Raw genomic sequence first — 18,336 nt, 5'->3', positions numbered from 1 at the left:
TTGGACAGAGATCAATTTTATGAGTAATTTTCTTACTTTTTAATATTTTCAAACAATTTTAAAACAATAATCATTATTATACTTACAAAAAATAATCAAATGTATTTTTTTTAAAATTTTGCATGATTTTAACCATGGCAATAATGTAGGAAACAACCTTTGGGAAGAGGGAGATCGCATTCAAATTGTGCAAATAACGTAATGATTTTAGAGGCCATCTACCTGGGTTCAAATCAGCATTTCCTAGCTGTGTGAACTTGGGTAAGATGGTTGACATTACTTTTTTTCCCCTTAATTAATTAAATAAATGTTTCTCCTTTTTTCTCCCATTGACACCCTCCTCCCAACCCGCCCCCCCAGCATTATTGTCTATGTCATTGTTTACATATACATGCGTAAAAGTCCTGTGGTTTATCTCTTCCCTCCCCCCACATCCACCTCTTCTGAACATAATATTCTTAAAATTACAGAATAATAGAAATGGAGAACAGATTAATGATTATCTCGATTAAGGAGGCAGTGGGGGCAGGAGGGAACCGGGTCTAGCTACTGAAGAACACATGAGGACACCTATGGGGACTGAATGAGCATCTTCATTGAGTTAATGCCAATGCCCTGCTTATGTTGCTGCACTGTAATTGTGCAAGACTTTACTACTGGGGGCACCTGAGTAAAGGGTGCACAAGACCTTTCTCACAACTGCAAGTGAGTCTATAATTATCTCCAATTAAAAAGTGTAATTTAAAACATCACTTAAATAATATATGAGTAAAAATTTTACTGATGGGCACTTGGGTGGCTTCCCTATCTTGGCTATTGTAAATAATGCTGCAATGAACATGGTGTGTGAAGGGGTGTAATATATATATATATATTTTTTTTTGGTGATCCATCAGGTAGTTATATTTTTAATTTTCAGAAAACAATTTATACTGTTTTTCATAGTGGCTGCAACAATTTGCAATTCCACCACCGCTGCATGAAGGTTCCCTTTTCTCCACGTCCTCACCAGCACTTATTTGTCAATTTATTGATAATACCCATTCTGACAAGTGTGAGGTGATATCTTGTGGCTTGCAATTGCATTTCTCTGATGATTAGTAACACTGAGCATCTTTTCAGTATACTGGTCATTGTATATCCTCTTTGGAGAAATAAATGTCTATTCAGGTCCTCTGCTCATTTCTTAATTGAATGTGTGTGTGTGTGAAGTTGTATGAGCTCTTCATAAATTTTGGATATTAACCCCATATCAGATATATCATCGGTGAATATCTTCTTCCACTTGGTAGATTGCTTTCTCATTTGTTGATGGTTTCTTTTGCTTTACAATTTTTTTTGTTGTTGTTTGAAGGAGTCCCATTGTTTATTTTTTCTTTTGTTTCTCCTGCCCTGGGAGCTATATAAAAAAAATGTTACGGCCCTGGCCAGTTTGGCTCAGCGGTTAGAGCGTCGGCCTGCGGTCCGGAGAGACCCGGGTTCGGTTCCCGCTAAGGGCACGTACTTCGGTTGCAGTTTGTCCCCGGCCCTGGTTGGTCGTGCGGGTGGCAGCCACTCGATGTGTCCCTTCACGTCGATGTTTCTCTCTCTCTCTCCCGTCCTCTCTCTCCCTCCCACTCTATCTGTACAAAAAATGGAAAAATATCCTCGGGTGAGGATAAAAAAAAAAAAAAAAAAAAAAAATGTTACTAAGAGCAGTCAGAGAGTTTACTCCCTTTGTTTTCTTCTTGGAGTTTTATGGTTTCAGGTCTTACATTTAAGTCTGTAATTTATTTTGAGTTTATTCTTATATATGATATAAGAAGGTGGTCTAGTTTCATTATTTTGCATCTATCTGTACAGTTTCCCCAACACCATTTATAGAATAGACTGTCTTTATCACATTTTATATTCTTGTCTCTTTTGTAAGAGATTAATTGACCATATGGCATAGGTTTATTTCTGGGCTCTCTATTCTGTTCTATTGATCTGTGTGTCTGCTTTTATGCCAGTACCATGCTGTTTTGATTACATTGGCCTTATAGTGTAATTTGATATCTGGTAGTATACCTACAACTTTGCTCTTTATTCTCAAGAATAGCTGTGGCTATTCGGGATCTTTTATAGTTTTATATACATTTTTGGAATATTTATTTTAGTTCTGAGAAAAATGCTATTCATATTTTGGTAGGGATTGCATTGACTCTATACATTGCTTTGGATAATATGGACATTTTAACAATGTTAATTCTTCCTATCCAAGAGCATGGTATATGCTTCAATTTATTTATATCGTTTTCAATTTCTTTCTCAAATATCTATTTTACCTGCCTGGTCAAATTTATTCCTAAGTATTTTATTTTTGTGGTGTAATTGTAAATGGAGTTGTTTTCTTAATTTCTTTCTCTAATAGTTTGTTATTGGTATATAAAAATGCAACCTCTTTCTGAATACTAATTATGTATCCTGTTACTTTACTGAGTTAACTAATTAGTTCTAGTATTTTTTTAGTGAAATATTTAGGATTCTCTCTATATAATATTGTTTCATCTATAAATAGTGACAGTTTTATTTCTTCCTTTCCACTTTGGCTGCCTTTTATTTCTTTTTCTTGTCTGACTTCTTTGGCTAGGACATTCAATGCTGTGTTGAGTAGAAGTGGTGAAAGTAGATAGCCCTATTTTTTTTTCTGATCATAAGGAAAAAGCTTTCAGCTTTTCCTTGTTGAATATGATGTTAGGTCTGTGTTTGTCTTAAATGGTCTTTATTATGTTTAGGTATGTTACCACTATTCTGACTTTGCTGAGAATTTTTTTTTTATCATAAATGGATGCTACATTTTGTCAAGTGCTTTTTCTACATTTTTAAGTATAATCATATTGCTTTTATCCTTCATTTTATTTGGTGTAGCACATTAATTGACTTGTGAATATTGAGCCAACCTAGTATTTTCTTATAATCCTTTGTATTTCTGTCATGTCAGTTGTCACTTCTCTTTTGTGCTGATTTTATTTATTTGGGTCCTCTCTCTTTATTTCTTGATGAGTCTTATTACAGGTTTATCTCTTCAAAGAACCATCTCCTGATTTAATTGATCTTTTGTATTAATTTTTTAGACCCTATTTCATTTATTTTTACTCTGATCTTTATTATTTCCTTCATTCTACTCACCTCAGGTTTTTTTTTTTTATTTCTAGTTCTTTTAGGTGTAATGTTAGATTGTTTATTTGAGATTTTTCTGTTTGTTTCTTGTAGTAGGCCTGCATTGACATGACTTCCCTCTTAGAACTGATTTCACTGTTTTCCACAGAAATTGGGTCATTGTGTTTTCATTTTTAATTGTCTCAGGGTATATTTTGATTTCTTTCATGATCTCATTGTTAACTCATTTATTATTAATTGTGATATTATTTAGCTTCCACATGTTTGTGTGTTTTTCAGGTTTTTTTTTTTTTTTTGTAATTGACTTTTAGTTTCATACCAGTGTGGTCAAAGAAGATGTTTGATATGATTTCAGTCTTCTTAAATTTATTGAGATTTCTTCTGTGGCCTGACATGTGGTCTGTCCTGAAAAGTGTCCCATGTGTGCTTAAAAGGAATGCATATTCTACTGTGAGGTGAAATGCTCTAAAAATATCCATTACATCCATTCGGTCTAATATATCATTTAAGGCGACTGTTTCCCTGTTGACTTTCTTTCTTTATGATTTAGCTATCAAGATGAATGGAGTGTTAAAGTCCCCTAAAATTTCTGTATTACTGGTAATCTCCCCATTTATGTTCATTAATATTTGCTTTATATATTTATGTGCTCCTATCTTAGGTGCATAAATGTTTACAGGGTTATGGCCTCTTGTTGGATTGCTCCTTTTATCATTATGGAGTGTCTTTCTTTGTCTCTTATTATAGACCTTGTTTAAATTCTATTTTGTCTGATGTAAGTATTGCTACCCCAGCCTTTTTGTTTTTATTTGCATTAAATATCTTTTTCCATGCCTTTAATTTCAGTGTCAGAGTGTTTTTCAATCTGAAATGGGTCTCTTGTAGACAATATATGTAGGGATCTTGTTATCTTATTCATTGAGACACCCTATGTCTTTTGATTGCAGCATTTAATTCATTTATATTTAAAGCAATTATTGATAGGTATTAGTTATCGCTCTTTTGTTTTTCATATTCATGAAGTTTTTTTCTTTCTCTTTTAAAATAAGTATTTTTAATAGTTCTTATAAATCATATTGAGGGTGATGAGTTCCTTTATTTTTGTCTGAGCAGCTCTTTATCTTTTCATTGATTATAAATGATAGTCTTATTGGGTAGAGTAATCTTGGTTGTAGGTCCCTTGCTTTTCATAACTTTGAATATTTGTGCCATTCCCTCCTGACCTACAGAGTTTTTGTTGACACGTCAGCTGACAGTCTTATGAGAGCAACCTTGTAGGAAACTCACTGCTTTTCTCTTGCTGCTTTTAAGATTCTCTCTTTGTGTTTAATCTTTTGCATTCTAATTGTGATGTTTCTTGGTGTGGGCCTTGTTGAGTTTATTTTTCTTGGGTCTCTCTGTGCTTCTTGGACTTGTGTTTCTATTTTATTAATCAGGTCAAGGAAATTTTCATTCATTATTTTAGCAAATAGTTTTTTAATCCATTCCTCTCTCTCTTCTCCATTTTGTACGCTTATGATGCAAATATTGGTACACTTATAGTTGTCCCACAGATTCCTTAAACTATCCTCATTTTTTTTCCCTGTTCTGACGGGTGTTTTCTTCTATCTTGTCTTCAAAATAACTGATTTGACTCTCTGCTTCAACTAATCTTCTCTTGATTCCTTGTAGTATAATTTTATTTTAGTTATTGTTCTTCATTTCTGACTAGTTCTCATTTTATGGTTTCTATGTCTTTTTTTTTTTTAATGTTTTCTACCTTTTTGCTGAAGATCTTGTTGGGTAGCTCTATTCTTCCCCTAAGTTTGTTGGGCATTCTCATCACCAGTGTTTTGAACTCTATATTTGATATATTGTTTGCCTCCATTTGGTTTACTTATTTTTCCAAATTTTGTTCCTGTTCTTTTATTTGGAGAATGTTTCTTTTTCTCCTCATTTTGTTTGTCTCTTTATAGTTTGTTTCTATGCATTAGGTAGATCTGTCATATATCCCAGTATTGGCAAGATGGCCTTATATACTAGGTGTCCTATGAGACCCAGGAGCTCAGTCTCTCTGGTCACCTGAGCGGGGACTCCAGGAATGTCCCTTGTATAGACTGTGTGTGCCCTCCTGTTATATTTGAACCTTGATTGCTGTTTGCTTGTCAGTTGGTGGGGTTGACCCTGAAGCTGAAGGGCTCTGAGTCCTTGCTGCAACCACAGCAAGGACTGACCTCACAGAATGGGATTCAGCACAGTGGGGCTCTAATGCCTGCTGAGACCACCCTTTGGGTGTGCTGTTGATGGAGCTAACAGAGCTGTGTTCTATTGTTGTCTGAGAATGGCCCCTGGATGTGTTTGTTCTGAAGCCTCTTGGGATGTGCTCAGGTGCAGGCCAAGGTCTAATTGTTAGGAACTACAAAGTGATCTGTGGTTGGCAGCTGCCTATGCTGGTCCTGAAGGCATGTGGGAAAGGCCACACTGTGACTTCTGCAGCCAAGATATCACTTCCAATTCTCAGCTGCCACAGATGGCTATTGGATGAGCCTGTTTCATGTCTTCACCCCTGCTATTGGTCTGACGTGGCCTCTTCTTTATACCCTTAATTATAGTAGTTTTGTTCAGGTGGTTCGCCCAGTTGATTGTTCTATATTTTAGTTGTATTTTTGAAGTGTTCATGGGAGGTGGTGAGCAGAGTGCTTTCCTACTCCACCATCTTGACCAGAAGCCTGGGCCATTCCTTCTATGATTTTAAATTCTTTAAAAAATAATTCATTGAATAGAATTTAACTACTACTATTCATGATATAGCTTTAGCATATAATTATTTGATTCAAATGTGTATGCATTTTCTTTGTCTCTTTTTAACCTCAAACTTATTTATGGAACAGTTGTCCCATTTAAATGCATGTTCTATGTTGATTAGTTTGACCTACCTACATACAGAGCTCAGACTTAGGATATTATAGGTTCTCCCCTGAGAACATCCCTTTACTATTTTTCTCAGCAAAGGAGGGATGTATGATTTCATTCCTTTTGTGCTTAGCTCTTGCTGATTCATAGCCATAGCCTCTTATTCAAAGCCAATATGAATTATAGGCCCTTTGGCAACTGCAATAGAAAATACACTTGCTTTAAGAAATGTTTGTCATAATACTAACATTATATTATAGGGATTGCATTTAGACTTCTAAGAAAAACATTTGTAACAATATTCACAACACCCTTTTCCTTGCTTCTGACATTATAAAACTAATTCCTTCTCTACAGACCTATCCACTCCTCTTGGATGCCTTTGGAACACTGCCAAACTACGGTAATAGTCATTGTCATGGGAATGCCTTTGTGTCCCCAAAACAAACCTCTTTTATCAAAAAGTAAGCTATGCTTTGGAAAATGTATGAATAAGAAAACAGAAGGTGATTTAATATGTTATACTTATTAACATTGTTTCAGAAAAAGTTAGGGAGTATTTCTGTTACAAAAAAAGTTAGGGAGTATTTCTGTTCCAAATTCCCTGAGAAGAAAAGAAACAAACTGAACCTAATATTCTATAGAAAATGTTTAGCTAGAAATGAAGAAACCCTTCCTGACCTAAGGATTTGCAAATAAACCAAAATCTCTACTAAAGATGATACATTTCTCTAACTAAAATATTGGCATCTAGTAGCAGAAAATTCCAAATTTTAGAGTCATCTTCCATTAGACAGGTGTTTCTCAATTTGATGCTGTTGATAGTTAGGATTCTTCAGATTCTTGTTTGAGATCAGAGGGCATCATGTTCATGGTAGGATATTTGGCACCATCCCTGATCTCTATTCTCTGGATGCCAGTAGAATTCTACCTGTTGGGACAACAAAAATGTCTCCAGACATTTCCAAATGTAACTTGTGGGAGGAGGGGGAAATCACCCCAGTTGAAAACTCCCCCTGTCGATTATTCGCCTATCTTATGTCAGAATGAAATATCAGTGTCTAAGATTCTAGGAGTCTTGTTTTCCATCTTCAGCAGTGACTATTTCTGACCATCTTTACCCTACTGCAACATCAAACTTTGTTTTCCTTCATCATCCCTCTTGCAGCTGATGTTCTTATCTTATACTTCAGTCACATTTTCCTGGTGACCTTCCTTTCCCTTTTTTTTTTTTTTTTTTTTTTTTATCCTCACCCGAGGACATTTTTCCAATTTTTGTACAGATAGAGTGGGAGGGCGAGAGAGGGAGAGAGAGAGAGAGAAACATCGACGTGAAAGGGACACATCGAGTGGCTGCCACCCGCATGACCAACCAGGGTGGGGACAAACTGCAACCGAGGTACATGCCCTTAGCGGGAATCGAACCCGGGTCTCTCCGGACTGCAGGCCGACGCTCTAACCACTGAGCCAAACCGGCCAGGGCTTAATATGACTCTTTCTACCTCCTCTTCTCAATTCTCTCACTCCTTTTTCCTCATACCGCACTGTCAGTTAACTTATTTGTTGTCATTCTTGATTTTAAAAGTTACATCAGGCAAGAACATCCTACTGCCTTTTTTCTCCCCGCCACATTTACATTCTCTGTTCGCTGTGTTGACCCTGATCTAAGCAGAGGGTAGTCCTTCCAACATAGTTTTGGATTACATCTGCCCTCACATTATATCTCTAGATCTACAGAGATCAACCTATACAATGTCCATGTTTTTCAACTGAATCCTATAGCACTGGAAATCACTGGAGTCAGAAACCACAGGCATTTTCTGATAGCAAAACAGAGTTTAAGCATAAAGGCAAACACAAGCAAATAACAATCAAAGTACAGAGGCAGTAGCATTGGGCCATGTAATTCATTGTAATTTAGTGAACTGAGTTTAATTGGATGGCCATTATTTACCTCATAGCCTAGAATTAATTAATATTTCTGAATTGTGTCACTGGACTGAAGGGGCAACTGAAATTTATAGGAATTTACATGCTGAGGTTGGGCCAATAGGTAGGGGTATGTGTCGTCTCTCAGCCTGCCGGGATCAGTGCAACACAATGAAACTACAAGCACAAGCTGCTTGGAGTGAGAGGGAGCTTTGCAAGGCAGCAAATGCTCCAGATCTTTGGACACAGTCCCATTTTTTGCAGATTGGTACCTCCAGGTTACAAGTAGATTTATGTAAAATATTTTCTTGCGATGACATCTCTGCAAACCATATAGCCTAGCTTTGTCTCTTACTTTTCACAGCAGAAAGAGACTAAAAAATAACAAACACAGACATTCTTGAGGACCCATTAGTCCACCCATGCAAACCTTACCTTATTCACATGCAAATGAAACACTCAATTGCACCTGGGCTGGCCAGATAGTGAAAATGCATTAACACAAGGTTACAAATCGTCCATTTTTCAACCCCCAATCGCACAGTATATGCATCAGAGACCAGCAAAGTCTAGTCTGTGTTCTAGAATGGAAGTAGAGGGTGTACCCATATTCTCTGGATCAGTCTTTTTAGGACAGGGCTTATTCATTCTTTGCCATCCTCCTAGCTACTTTTCTTTACCACACCTCCCTTTTCACTAGTGGCATTTAACCCTCGCCGCATATCAAATACACTTGGAGAACTTGAACATGTAGATGCCTGAGATACAGCTCTGCAGATTATAATTTAGTTGTTCCAGTGGAAGCTGAGCAACTCTGTGTTTTAAAAGGTTCCATAGGTGCCCTAGCCGGTTTGGCTCAGCGGTTAGAGCATCAGCCTGCGGTCTGGAGGGACCCAGGTTCGGTTCCCGCTAGGGGCACGTGCCTCGGTTGCAGTTTGTCCCCGGCCCTGGTTGGTTGTGCGGGTGGCGACCACTCGATGTGTCCCTTTCACATCGATGTTTCTCTCTCTCTCTCTTCCTCTCTCTCCCTCCCGCTCTATCTGAACAAAAAATGGAAAAATGTCCTCGGGTGAGGATGATAAAAAAAAAAATAAATAAATAAATAAAAGGTTCCATAGGTGATTTGCAGGTGTGGCCAATACTGAGAACAATTAAATAAAGATCTCTTTTATAGATGGGGAAATTCTTTTTCAAAAGAATCATCAACCATATCTTATTTCAATTGTTATAATAAATTGATCCAAATGTATATACTTTTATGGATGAGAAACCTTCTACCTTTTTAGAATAGATTGTTAGGCACAGGGACAGCCCATCCCCCTAGGTTATTTTTCTTGGTAATATATTAGATGTAAGTGAAATCTGGCTTGAGGATCATGATATATTTTTTTAGGGTTTAAAAATTACTTTTGTTTTCCAAATGTGAAAAAAATGCATTCTATGATAACGATGTAAAATACACCAATTTTAAAGAGCTAAAAACTATAAGAAAGATATAAAAAATACTAGATGGTTTCTGATCTGAAAGAGTAACAATCTACTTAAGGATACCATGTGTAGGTATGAGATAGTGTAACAGTACAGACTACGTACTATTATATAAGATATAGGTACACACACACATACACACATATACACGATAGTATATAGTATTATAAAAATTATCTAAAGAAGTCCATAGTATTTGCTTCCAAAGGAAGAGAAAATATGAGACAAGTTGTATGAACACACAGAATGGAAACATCATTGTAGACTACAATGGTCGGTGAGTGTTCAATGGTTAGAATATATAAACAGTGAAGACTGTGACTCATGACCAAGTTTGGACGGTCCTCCTTTTGTAGAGAAGATATAGGGTGAGATATAGCAGCTCAAAGAGAAGCAGTGTGAAAAACAAAAGCAAAAATTAGTCCCAGGTACCCTCAAGGAAACATAACTAGTTCATTTTCAATAAGAGAAGGATTTTAAAATGTTACTTGGGATTTGTTTAAAGAACATATTGGAGACAGTATATAGAAGATTTTAGACATTAGAAAAAAGAAGTTGAAAATTAGCTCAAACTAAAGGGGTATTCTGAAGTGTTTTTATTTTATTTTTCCAACACCATTTATCCCCCCATGCCCTCTTCCACTTCGCTCCACCCCCTCGAGCCTCTTATTGATCCCATCGGTTGCAGTCACTCCTTTGCACTGATATGAACGATACCTTGGATCCTGGCAACACATGCCCTTTGTAAACGATATCAACCCTGAGTGCCTGTTTTCTGTCAATCTGAAGGAAATGTTATTATATTGTATATTTAAAGGTCATAAAATGCTGTCAATGAAGTTTGTGATTTTTTTCTCAAATGAATGTGGTTATGAAAGCAATATGCAGGCAGCTGTTTAATATGAAATATCCTTCACATTTTGGAATAAACAACATATGGAACAAGTCTCCATTTTACTTGTGCTGAAGTTGAAAATAGTTCAGAATGGATCTGCTTTGATTTAGTTTATCTTTATCATAATGCAACGCCAACCAACATGTTTCAGTGGATAACAGTTAATAAGGGGACATATTGTTAATTTTTTCAACTTCAGAGCTGCTTTTTTTTTTTAATCCACACCCGAGGACATTTTTCCATTTTTTCTTCAGATAGAATGGGAGGGAGAGAGAGGAAGAGAAAGAGAAGAAAGAAACATCGATGTGAAAGACACATCCAGTGGCTGCCACCCGCACGACCAACCAGGGCTGGGGACAAACTGCAACCGAGGTACATGCCCTTAGCGGGAACCGAACCCGGGTTTCTCTGGACCGCAGGCCGATGCTCTAACCGCAGAGCCAGACCGGCCAGGGCCAGAGCTGCTTTTTAAGTATCTTACTTTGTTCAACGTTATAACAATGAGAGATATATTCACAGCTAGTGGAATTTTTTTTTTTAACAAACCTTTTCTCTTTTTATTTAATTTTATTGAGAAATAATTTACATAGTTTAAGGTGTACACCATGATTGTTTGAGTTACATATATTGTGAAATGATCACCACAAAAGGTTCAGCTAACATCCATCTTCTCATATAAATACAATAAAAAGAAAGAAGAAAAAAATTTTCTCCTTGTGATGAGAACTCTTAGGATTTACTCTCTTAACTACTGTCTCATGTATCACACAGCAGTGTTAGCTATAATAATCATGTTGTGCCTGGCCGGTGTGGCTAAGTGGTTGAGCATCAACCCATGCACCAAGAGGTCACCTGTTCGATTCCTGGTCAGGGCACATGCCTAGGTTGTGGGTCCAGACCCCAGTGTGGGGCACACAGGAGGTGGCCAATTGATGTTCTCTTTCATTGATGTTTCTAATTCTCTCCCTTCCTCTCTCTCTAAAATAAATAAAGAAAAAAATCATGTTATACATTAGACATTATATCCCTAATACTTATTTATCTTATAACTGGAAGTTTGTTCCTTCTGACCATCTCCCTCCAATTCTTCCTCTCTCTCTCCATCTCTGGTGACTACAAGTCTGATCTCTTTTTCTATGACTTTTAAAAAACTTTTTAAATTAGTAAAGTGATATGTGGGACTTTTTATAATATGAATAAAAACAGAAAGACATTCTAACCTGGGAAATGTTAGAACCAGAAAATACTATAAATAGGATTGATCTCTTTAATTGTTCACATCTTGTCCAGAGAAATAAATTGAGCTCAACTAATCCATCCCATTCCTTTTTAGCATACTTATGGAAAAGCAGGCAATTAAATGATGAAAGAGAGAAAAAAATAACTGATTTTTATAGTCACACACTTTATTTTTAGCTAGAACTGTGTGTCATTTTATTGCAATAAGAGTATTTCATATCAACCACAGGAAATTTAACACTTAAGTTGCATGTTAAAAATAAAATATAATATTTCCCCCAAATGCAAACCTACTCTTTTAGAAAACAAGAATGCTAACTATATATAATGAACATTTGAGCAATGAGTTGATGGGTATCATGTGTTGGAATGTATTTACATTCAAATGTTGTTTTTCTTACCCACATCACCTCCTTGCCCCAAATAAAAAGTACATGTAGTTATAGGGGGAAAATGGGGAACATCCGCAAGAGTGTCAACAATAAAATGTTTAAATTAAGAAAAATAGGATGTTTAAATTAGAATTATTTAATCTCAGAGATGAAAGGACCCAGAAGTGCAGCCAGTTCTAGAATCTTTTCTCAAATGCCACTGACCCATCCAGCACGGTCTTTGCTTTATCAACACAGTGTAGAGATGGACACACTGCCGCCTATAGCTTTGAGCCACCGGTCTTATTATTAAACACATCCTGATTTAGGGAAAGGTATGTCCTGTGTTTGTTTTTCTGGTTAAATTAAAAACCAGATTGTTACATCAGGCAGTTCCGTTGCTTCTCTGGTCTTGTTCATTTGCTCTTTACCTCACCTACAGAAACCCAACAGATGTTGCTGGCCACATCTTAGGGATCGGCCTGTGCACCCCTAGTTTCCCAGGCAGAAAGGGCCTCTTCAGCAGCAGCCCCAGTTCAACAGGGTGTTACAGTGGTGAACTTCTGGGCATTTGTGATATTAAAGCCTTTCCGGGCAGAAGTGGACCTGCCAATATCAAAAACTAGTTTTTTTGTTCATTAGATTCCACATATGAGTGAGATCATATGGCGTTTGTCTTTCTCTGACTGGTTTAGTTCACTTAGCACGATGCTCTCCAGGTCCATCCATGCCGAGAACCAAGGCCTAGACACATGTAACAGACTGACAGCTGTTAGAGGGGAGAGGGGTGGTGGGGGCTGGATGGAAGAAGGTGAAGAGATTAGCCAAAGAACATATACGCGTAACCCGTAGACAGACAATAGAGAGGTGATGAGGGCACCCCAGAGGGAAGGGGGTAGGGCCTAGGTGGAGGTAGGCAAAGGGGGTTCTTGCGGGGAGGGAATGGGGACATCTGTAATAGTGTCAACAATAAAAATATAGTTAAATAAAACAAACAAACAAAAGCTGGCAAGAGGTTTTACACCTGCAAGAGGTTTTTTCTTTCTTTGCTTCATCTCCATGTGAAAAGGCACTTTTGAACTGGAAAGAAGCCTTCTAAGAAAACAAGTAGCGGCTCCCTTACCAGACAGATGGACATTCAGATCAGCCTCTCATATGTTTTGATTGGTAATGGACAAGTTACGTAACCTTGTTCAACCTGTTTGTGTGTGTGTGGGGGGGGGGGGGTGAGGGGGGATAAATAGGTACTAAAGAGTACCTGCCCAATCTGTGGTCACTATTATTATATTTCTAAACCTGTGCAGAATAAAGCACTGCTCCACCTCAGCTACCATCTAGAATCCTAGGCTGGAAGGTAAAGAGCTATTTACTCTCATGAGAAAAAATGACTGTGAACTGGGCCATAAATATGGTCTGACCTACAACCCCCTTACATGCATACATCAATTTCCCTTTATATTATTCGTTATTTATAAAAGTGCTTCATGTTCATCGTAGAAAATGCGTGTAAACATCTATGAAAACGTAGAAGTTATACCTATTATTTTAAGGAAAAAATATATCATTAATACCTATTTGACAATATCTATAGTTTTTAGGTCCTATGTAAAATTAATTTATTTTGTTTATAGTAACTGATTCTTAATTCATACTGTCTACTCAGAGATACATAAATACAAACCAAAACAAATTTAAAAGTGTAGTGACTCCCCTATAGGTTCCACAGCAGTAAGAAGGCTGAGATGGGACTGTTCAGTCACTTCTGACTGACCAGAGGTGAGCTGCAGTATTTCAATAATGTTTCTAGGAGTAATAATTAATTTACATCTAACAATTTATTATATCATTCTAAAAAAGAGTTAAAGAGTTCCTAAGATTAGTCAATTGATATTTAGGCATCAGACAAGAAATTAAGATGGTCATGAAGATGTAAAAATCAGTTGATTTTTAATGTTCTTGTAAATTTCTAATTTTCTTATAATTATATTTTAAAATTTCTTTCTCTTTCTCTCTCTGTTTTGGGGGGGCGTTGGCATAGACTTCAACATTGCTTCTGGACTCTTATTCAGGATTGTTTTCTTATATAATTTTAAGTTAAAAACCAAGTCTCAGAAAAGATGGATGTTCCAAACACAGTAAGAAAGGTTCTCATTAGTGTAGTATCAAATGCATGTATAACATAAATTTCTCTAATGCATAGAACCATTTTCATAGGTGTTTTAATTTTATGCTTATAGTTTGCAGAAAAAGACTGTCAGACAAAATGAAATTCATTTCTAAGAAAAATGTGACATTCAAGTGTTATGAAGGGTTATATATCAAGCCGTTTCTGGTATATAGAGTCCATTGAGTAAATCCACATGGAATTTTAAAAATAGATACACCAAATCATCAACATAAGTTTTACAGATAAAATGCTAGAATCAAAAACAATATTCCCAGATTACTTATAGTCAGCCTTTATTTATAACTGACCATAATTGCATTTTTTATAGGTACACTAAAAAAAACCAAGATTTATACACATAAATTATAAAATATTAGGACTGGAAACAGCCTAAGAAATTGCCTATTTTTTACTTTTTGACAAATGCCAGAGTGATTAGAGAAAGGCCTTTATAGAATAAAAGCTGTGTTCTGTGTATTGAGGTGTCCCAACTTTGCACGGTCTCCTTCCATAGTAGGTCTTTCATGTGTTTTGCCTGGATTTTAAGCAATAAGTGACGGCCCGAAGGTCACATTAGAAACCACAACAGGTCAACATCCGGGACCATTCTGGGCCTGTGGCCTCTAGGCCAGATCTGTCCTTGACAACATATTGGTTCTATTTGGCAGACATTCTCAAAAGTTAGAGTTAGGGGCACAGTGAGAAAAGAATACACACATGGGAAGGCCTTATAATCCTCCTACTTTTGATATCAGGCAGATATTATTGAAATGTTGATACCATTGCCTTGGCCGGTTTGACTCAGTGGTAGAGTGTCAGCCCATGGACCAATGAGTCCTGGGTTCGATTCCGGCCAAGGGCATGTACCTTGGTTGTAGGTTCATCCCTGGTCCTGGTCAGGGTCATGCAGGAGGCAGCCAGTCGATGTGTCCCTCTCACATCAATGTTTCTCTCTCTCCCCTTTTCTGTCTCTCTTCTCCCTCCCACTATATCTGAAGATTAATGGAAAAATATCCTCGGGTGAGGATTAAAAAATAAATAAATAAATAAATGTTGGCATCATTAATTCAATTATAAAAAGTTGTGTGTCTTAGTATTTCCCCTGCTCTATGGATCTATACACAAATAATAAGAATAGAGAACTTTAGATCTGCATTAAGACTCTGTTGCCCTGGCTCAGCTGTTAAGTATGTGACTTCAGTCAAATTTCAGGAGTTTTGCTTCTGCATCCATTGATATGGTGTGATGGATAACTAAATTTAGAACAGTAAAACAAGAGATTCTCTTCCTAAATCTCCCATTTATTAATTGAAAGATCTGTGGCATTACTTCTCTGATTATTTTTTTATTTATAAAATTAAACTATAATAATAACAATTACAGTCAATTTCTACTCATCCTTCCCAAACCAGTTTAGTTGTGGCCACTCTGTGTATAACTGCACTCTCATTTCCTGCTCTGTCCAGGCGAACATGACCATCCCTGCATGCTTCCATGCCAGCATTTACACACTGCTTTACCATCATTTGCTTTTTCTCCCCCACTATGTAGTGAACTTGTAGAAGAAAAAGGTTACTTTTTGTTCATTACTGTATCCCAGTCACAGTACAGCATATGATATGTGGTATGTGCTCCAAAAATGTTGACCAATGAATGCATTAATGCATCCCCTTCCATTCATTCCACATTTAATAAATGTTTACTTAGTGCTTAGGATATTGTAGATTTTAATTTTATATTGTTAATTACATAAATTGCTGAGACAATTTTCACCAAGACTCAAATCATACATTGTCTCCAATTGTCTTACTAGAGCATATTCAATATGGATTACTTCATTAGGACTAGGAGTAAGAAATGTAATAGGTATGTTTTCTTTCTTTCTTTTTTTTAAAAAATTAATTAATTTATTTATTTTTGTTACAGCTGTTTCTCCTTTTTCCTCTCCCTTCCTCCCCACCTTGTCCCCAGCTTTGTTGTCCATGTCCATTGTTCATGCATACATGCATATAAGTTCTGTGGTTTATCTCCCCCCACCCCCTCTTCTGGGGATTGTCAGTCTGTACCCCACTTCCACATCTCTGAGACTATCCTGTTCCTCAGACTGTTATGTTCATTATATTCCACAGATAAGTGAGATCATGTGATATTTGTCTTTCTCTGCTTGGCTTGTTTTGCTTAGGATAATACTCTCCAGGTCCCTCCATGTCGTCTCAAAGGATAAGAGATCTTTCTTTCTTACAGCTGTGTAGTACTTCATTGTGTATATGTACCACTGCTTTTTTATCCATTTGTCTACTGATGGACATTTGGGCTATTTCCAGATCTTAGCTATTGTAAATAGTGCTGCTATGAACATGGGGGTACATATAGCAATAGGTATGTTTTCTATAAATAAGTTTTTCACTTATTATGATATGTCCCTGTATTTCACAACTAATACATTCATTGTGATTAAATAGTAAATTGTCACTATAATTGAAGTTCTCATTTTCATTGATCAATGTAACCACTTATATCTTATAACAATACATATATTTTTTTCTACTTATCGTTTGATCAAGAGATCCATGGGGAAAAAAAGGGGGAGTGTGACCATATATAAGTTCTAAATATAGCACTTCTTTTCTATTTGCACAGAGCTGAAGCACTTAGCTCTATCAGCAAGTTGATTATAAGTACCAAAGAGTAGCAGAAAGGATTTACATAAAATATATGGGAAAAAAAGGTGTTGATATGTATCCTTGGAAAATTGTTTATTCCTCTGTGGAGCTTACCTTTCCTGTATTCACTATAAATTAAGTTGTTTCTATGTGTGAATAGAAAAAAAACCTCCAAATTTATGCTTTGAAATTTTGAGAGCAGTAATCCCTGGTGTGATTTGGGAAGATTTTTAATTTATTTCCTCAAGAGCTTTTATGATAAATATGTATTACTTATCTAATAAGATAAAACAACAGTTAATTCACTTTTAGAAAATAATTAAAACCATATGAGAATGATGCAAAAATGAAAATGAAAGATTTCTGAACTAGGACAAAGAATTCAGAAATAGACTTATCTTCACTTATAAAATGTTAAAAATTTCTAAACAATTATTATTTAAAAGGTGATTTATCAAAATTAAGCTTGAAAAAATATAAAGTCAGTTATTAAAATCTTCTTTATGTCTTAATGGTCATCACCCAAGTCTTGAAGTCTCTAAACCAATGAAATTCATCACCTTCCAGAACAGATCAAGATCTGAGCAGGATTTTTCCAGGTTTTGAGCAAATAACTTTATTGTTTTAGCAGAGTTTGATTCTGCAATCTCTTCTGTTCACCATCAATACTCTTTTCACCATCTGCAAGCTTTTATCCAGCTGATCCTAAATGTACTAAACAACTTCCTTCTCCGTAATTGCTGCCCAGTGTTCTTTCCTTTTAAATTGTAGATCAGGCCTGCTTCCTTGATTTAATACCACTAATTTTCTAAACCTACCATTTAATTCTTGAATCATCACATTCAGCAAGCTGTTACGTTTCTATAAACATATTTATTTGGATTTTATATTTGTCAATCTTAGTCTCATTGAGGAGACTGACCTTGAAGTCAGACCGAATCCTAGTTTCACTATGTATCTGAGGATTGATCGTAGGTAGAGGGCATGATTATGCAAACCTCAAAGTCCTTAAAAAAATGCTAATAAGAGTTGGTGTAGGAATAGCCAAGTGTGTTGCATAGCTATATAAGAAAGTAGGTTGTCAATATAGAAAATGTGTTATTTTAAGTCTATTATGAATTTTGTTTAAGGCCAGCCTTATTTCCAAAAACCTGCTAGATATCATTACCTGTTTGTTTAAAACCAAACTAAACCTTATTCTAAGCATTCTTTATTTTTTTAAAATAGTCTATTGATTTTCAGAGACAGGAAAGGAGAAGGACAGATAGAGAAAAACACCAATGTGGGAGAGAAATATCAAGCGGCTGCTTCTTGCACGCCCCCTGCCAAGTATTGAGCCCATGAGGGCATGTGCCCTGACCAGGAAATGAACCGGCAACTTTGGGTGCTTGGGATGATGGCCAACCAACTGAGCCACACTGGCCAGGGCTAAACTAAGTATTTTTTATCTTACTCTTTGTCATTAGACTAAAAAAGTTAGTGACATCAAGAGTCACTTTCTCTTCCTCAGTCAGGTAGAATACTTCTTGATTTTTGTTCTGGAAAGTGTCT

This window comes from Molossus molossus, unplaced genomic scaffold (genome assembly GCF_014108415.1).
Source record: "Molossus molossus isolate mMolMol1 unplaced genomic scaffold, mMolMol1.p scaffold_m16_p_7, whole genome shotgun sequence".
In the NCBI taxonomy this organism is placed as follows: Eukaryota; Metazoa; Chordata; class Mammalia; order Chiroptera; family Molossidae; genus Molossus; species Molossus molossus.
This window is presented reverse-complemented; position numbering follows the sequence as displayed.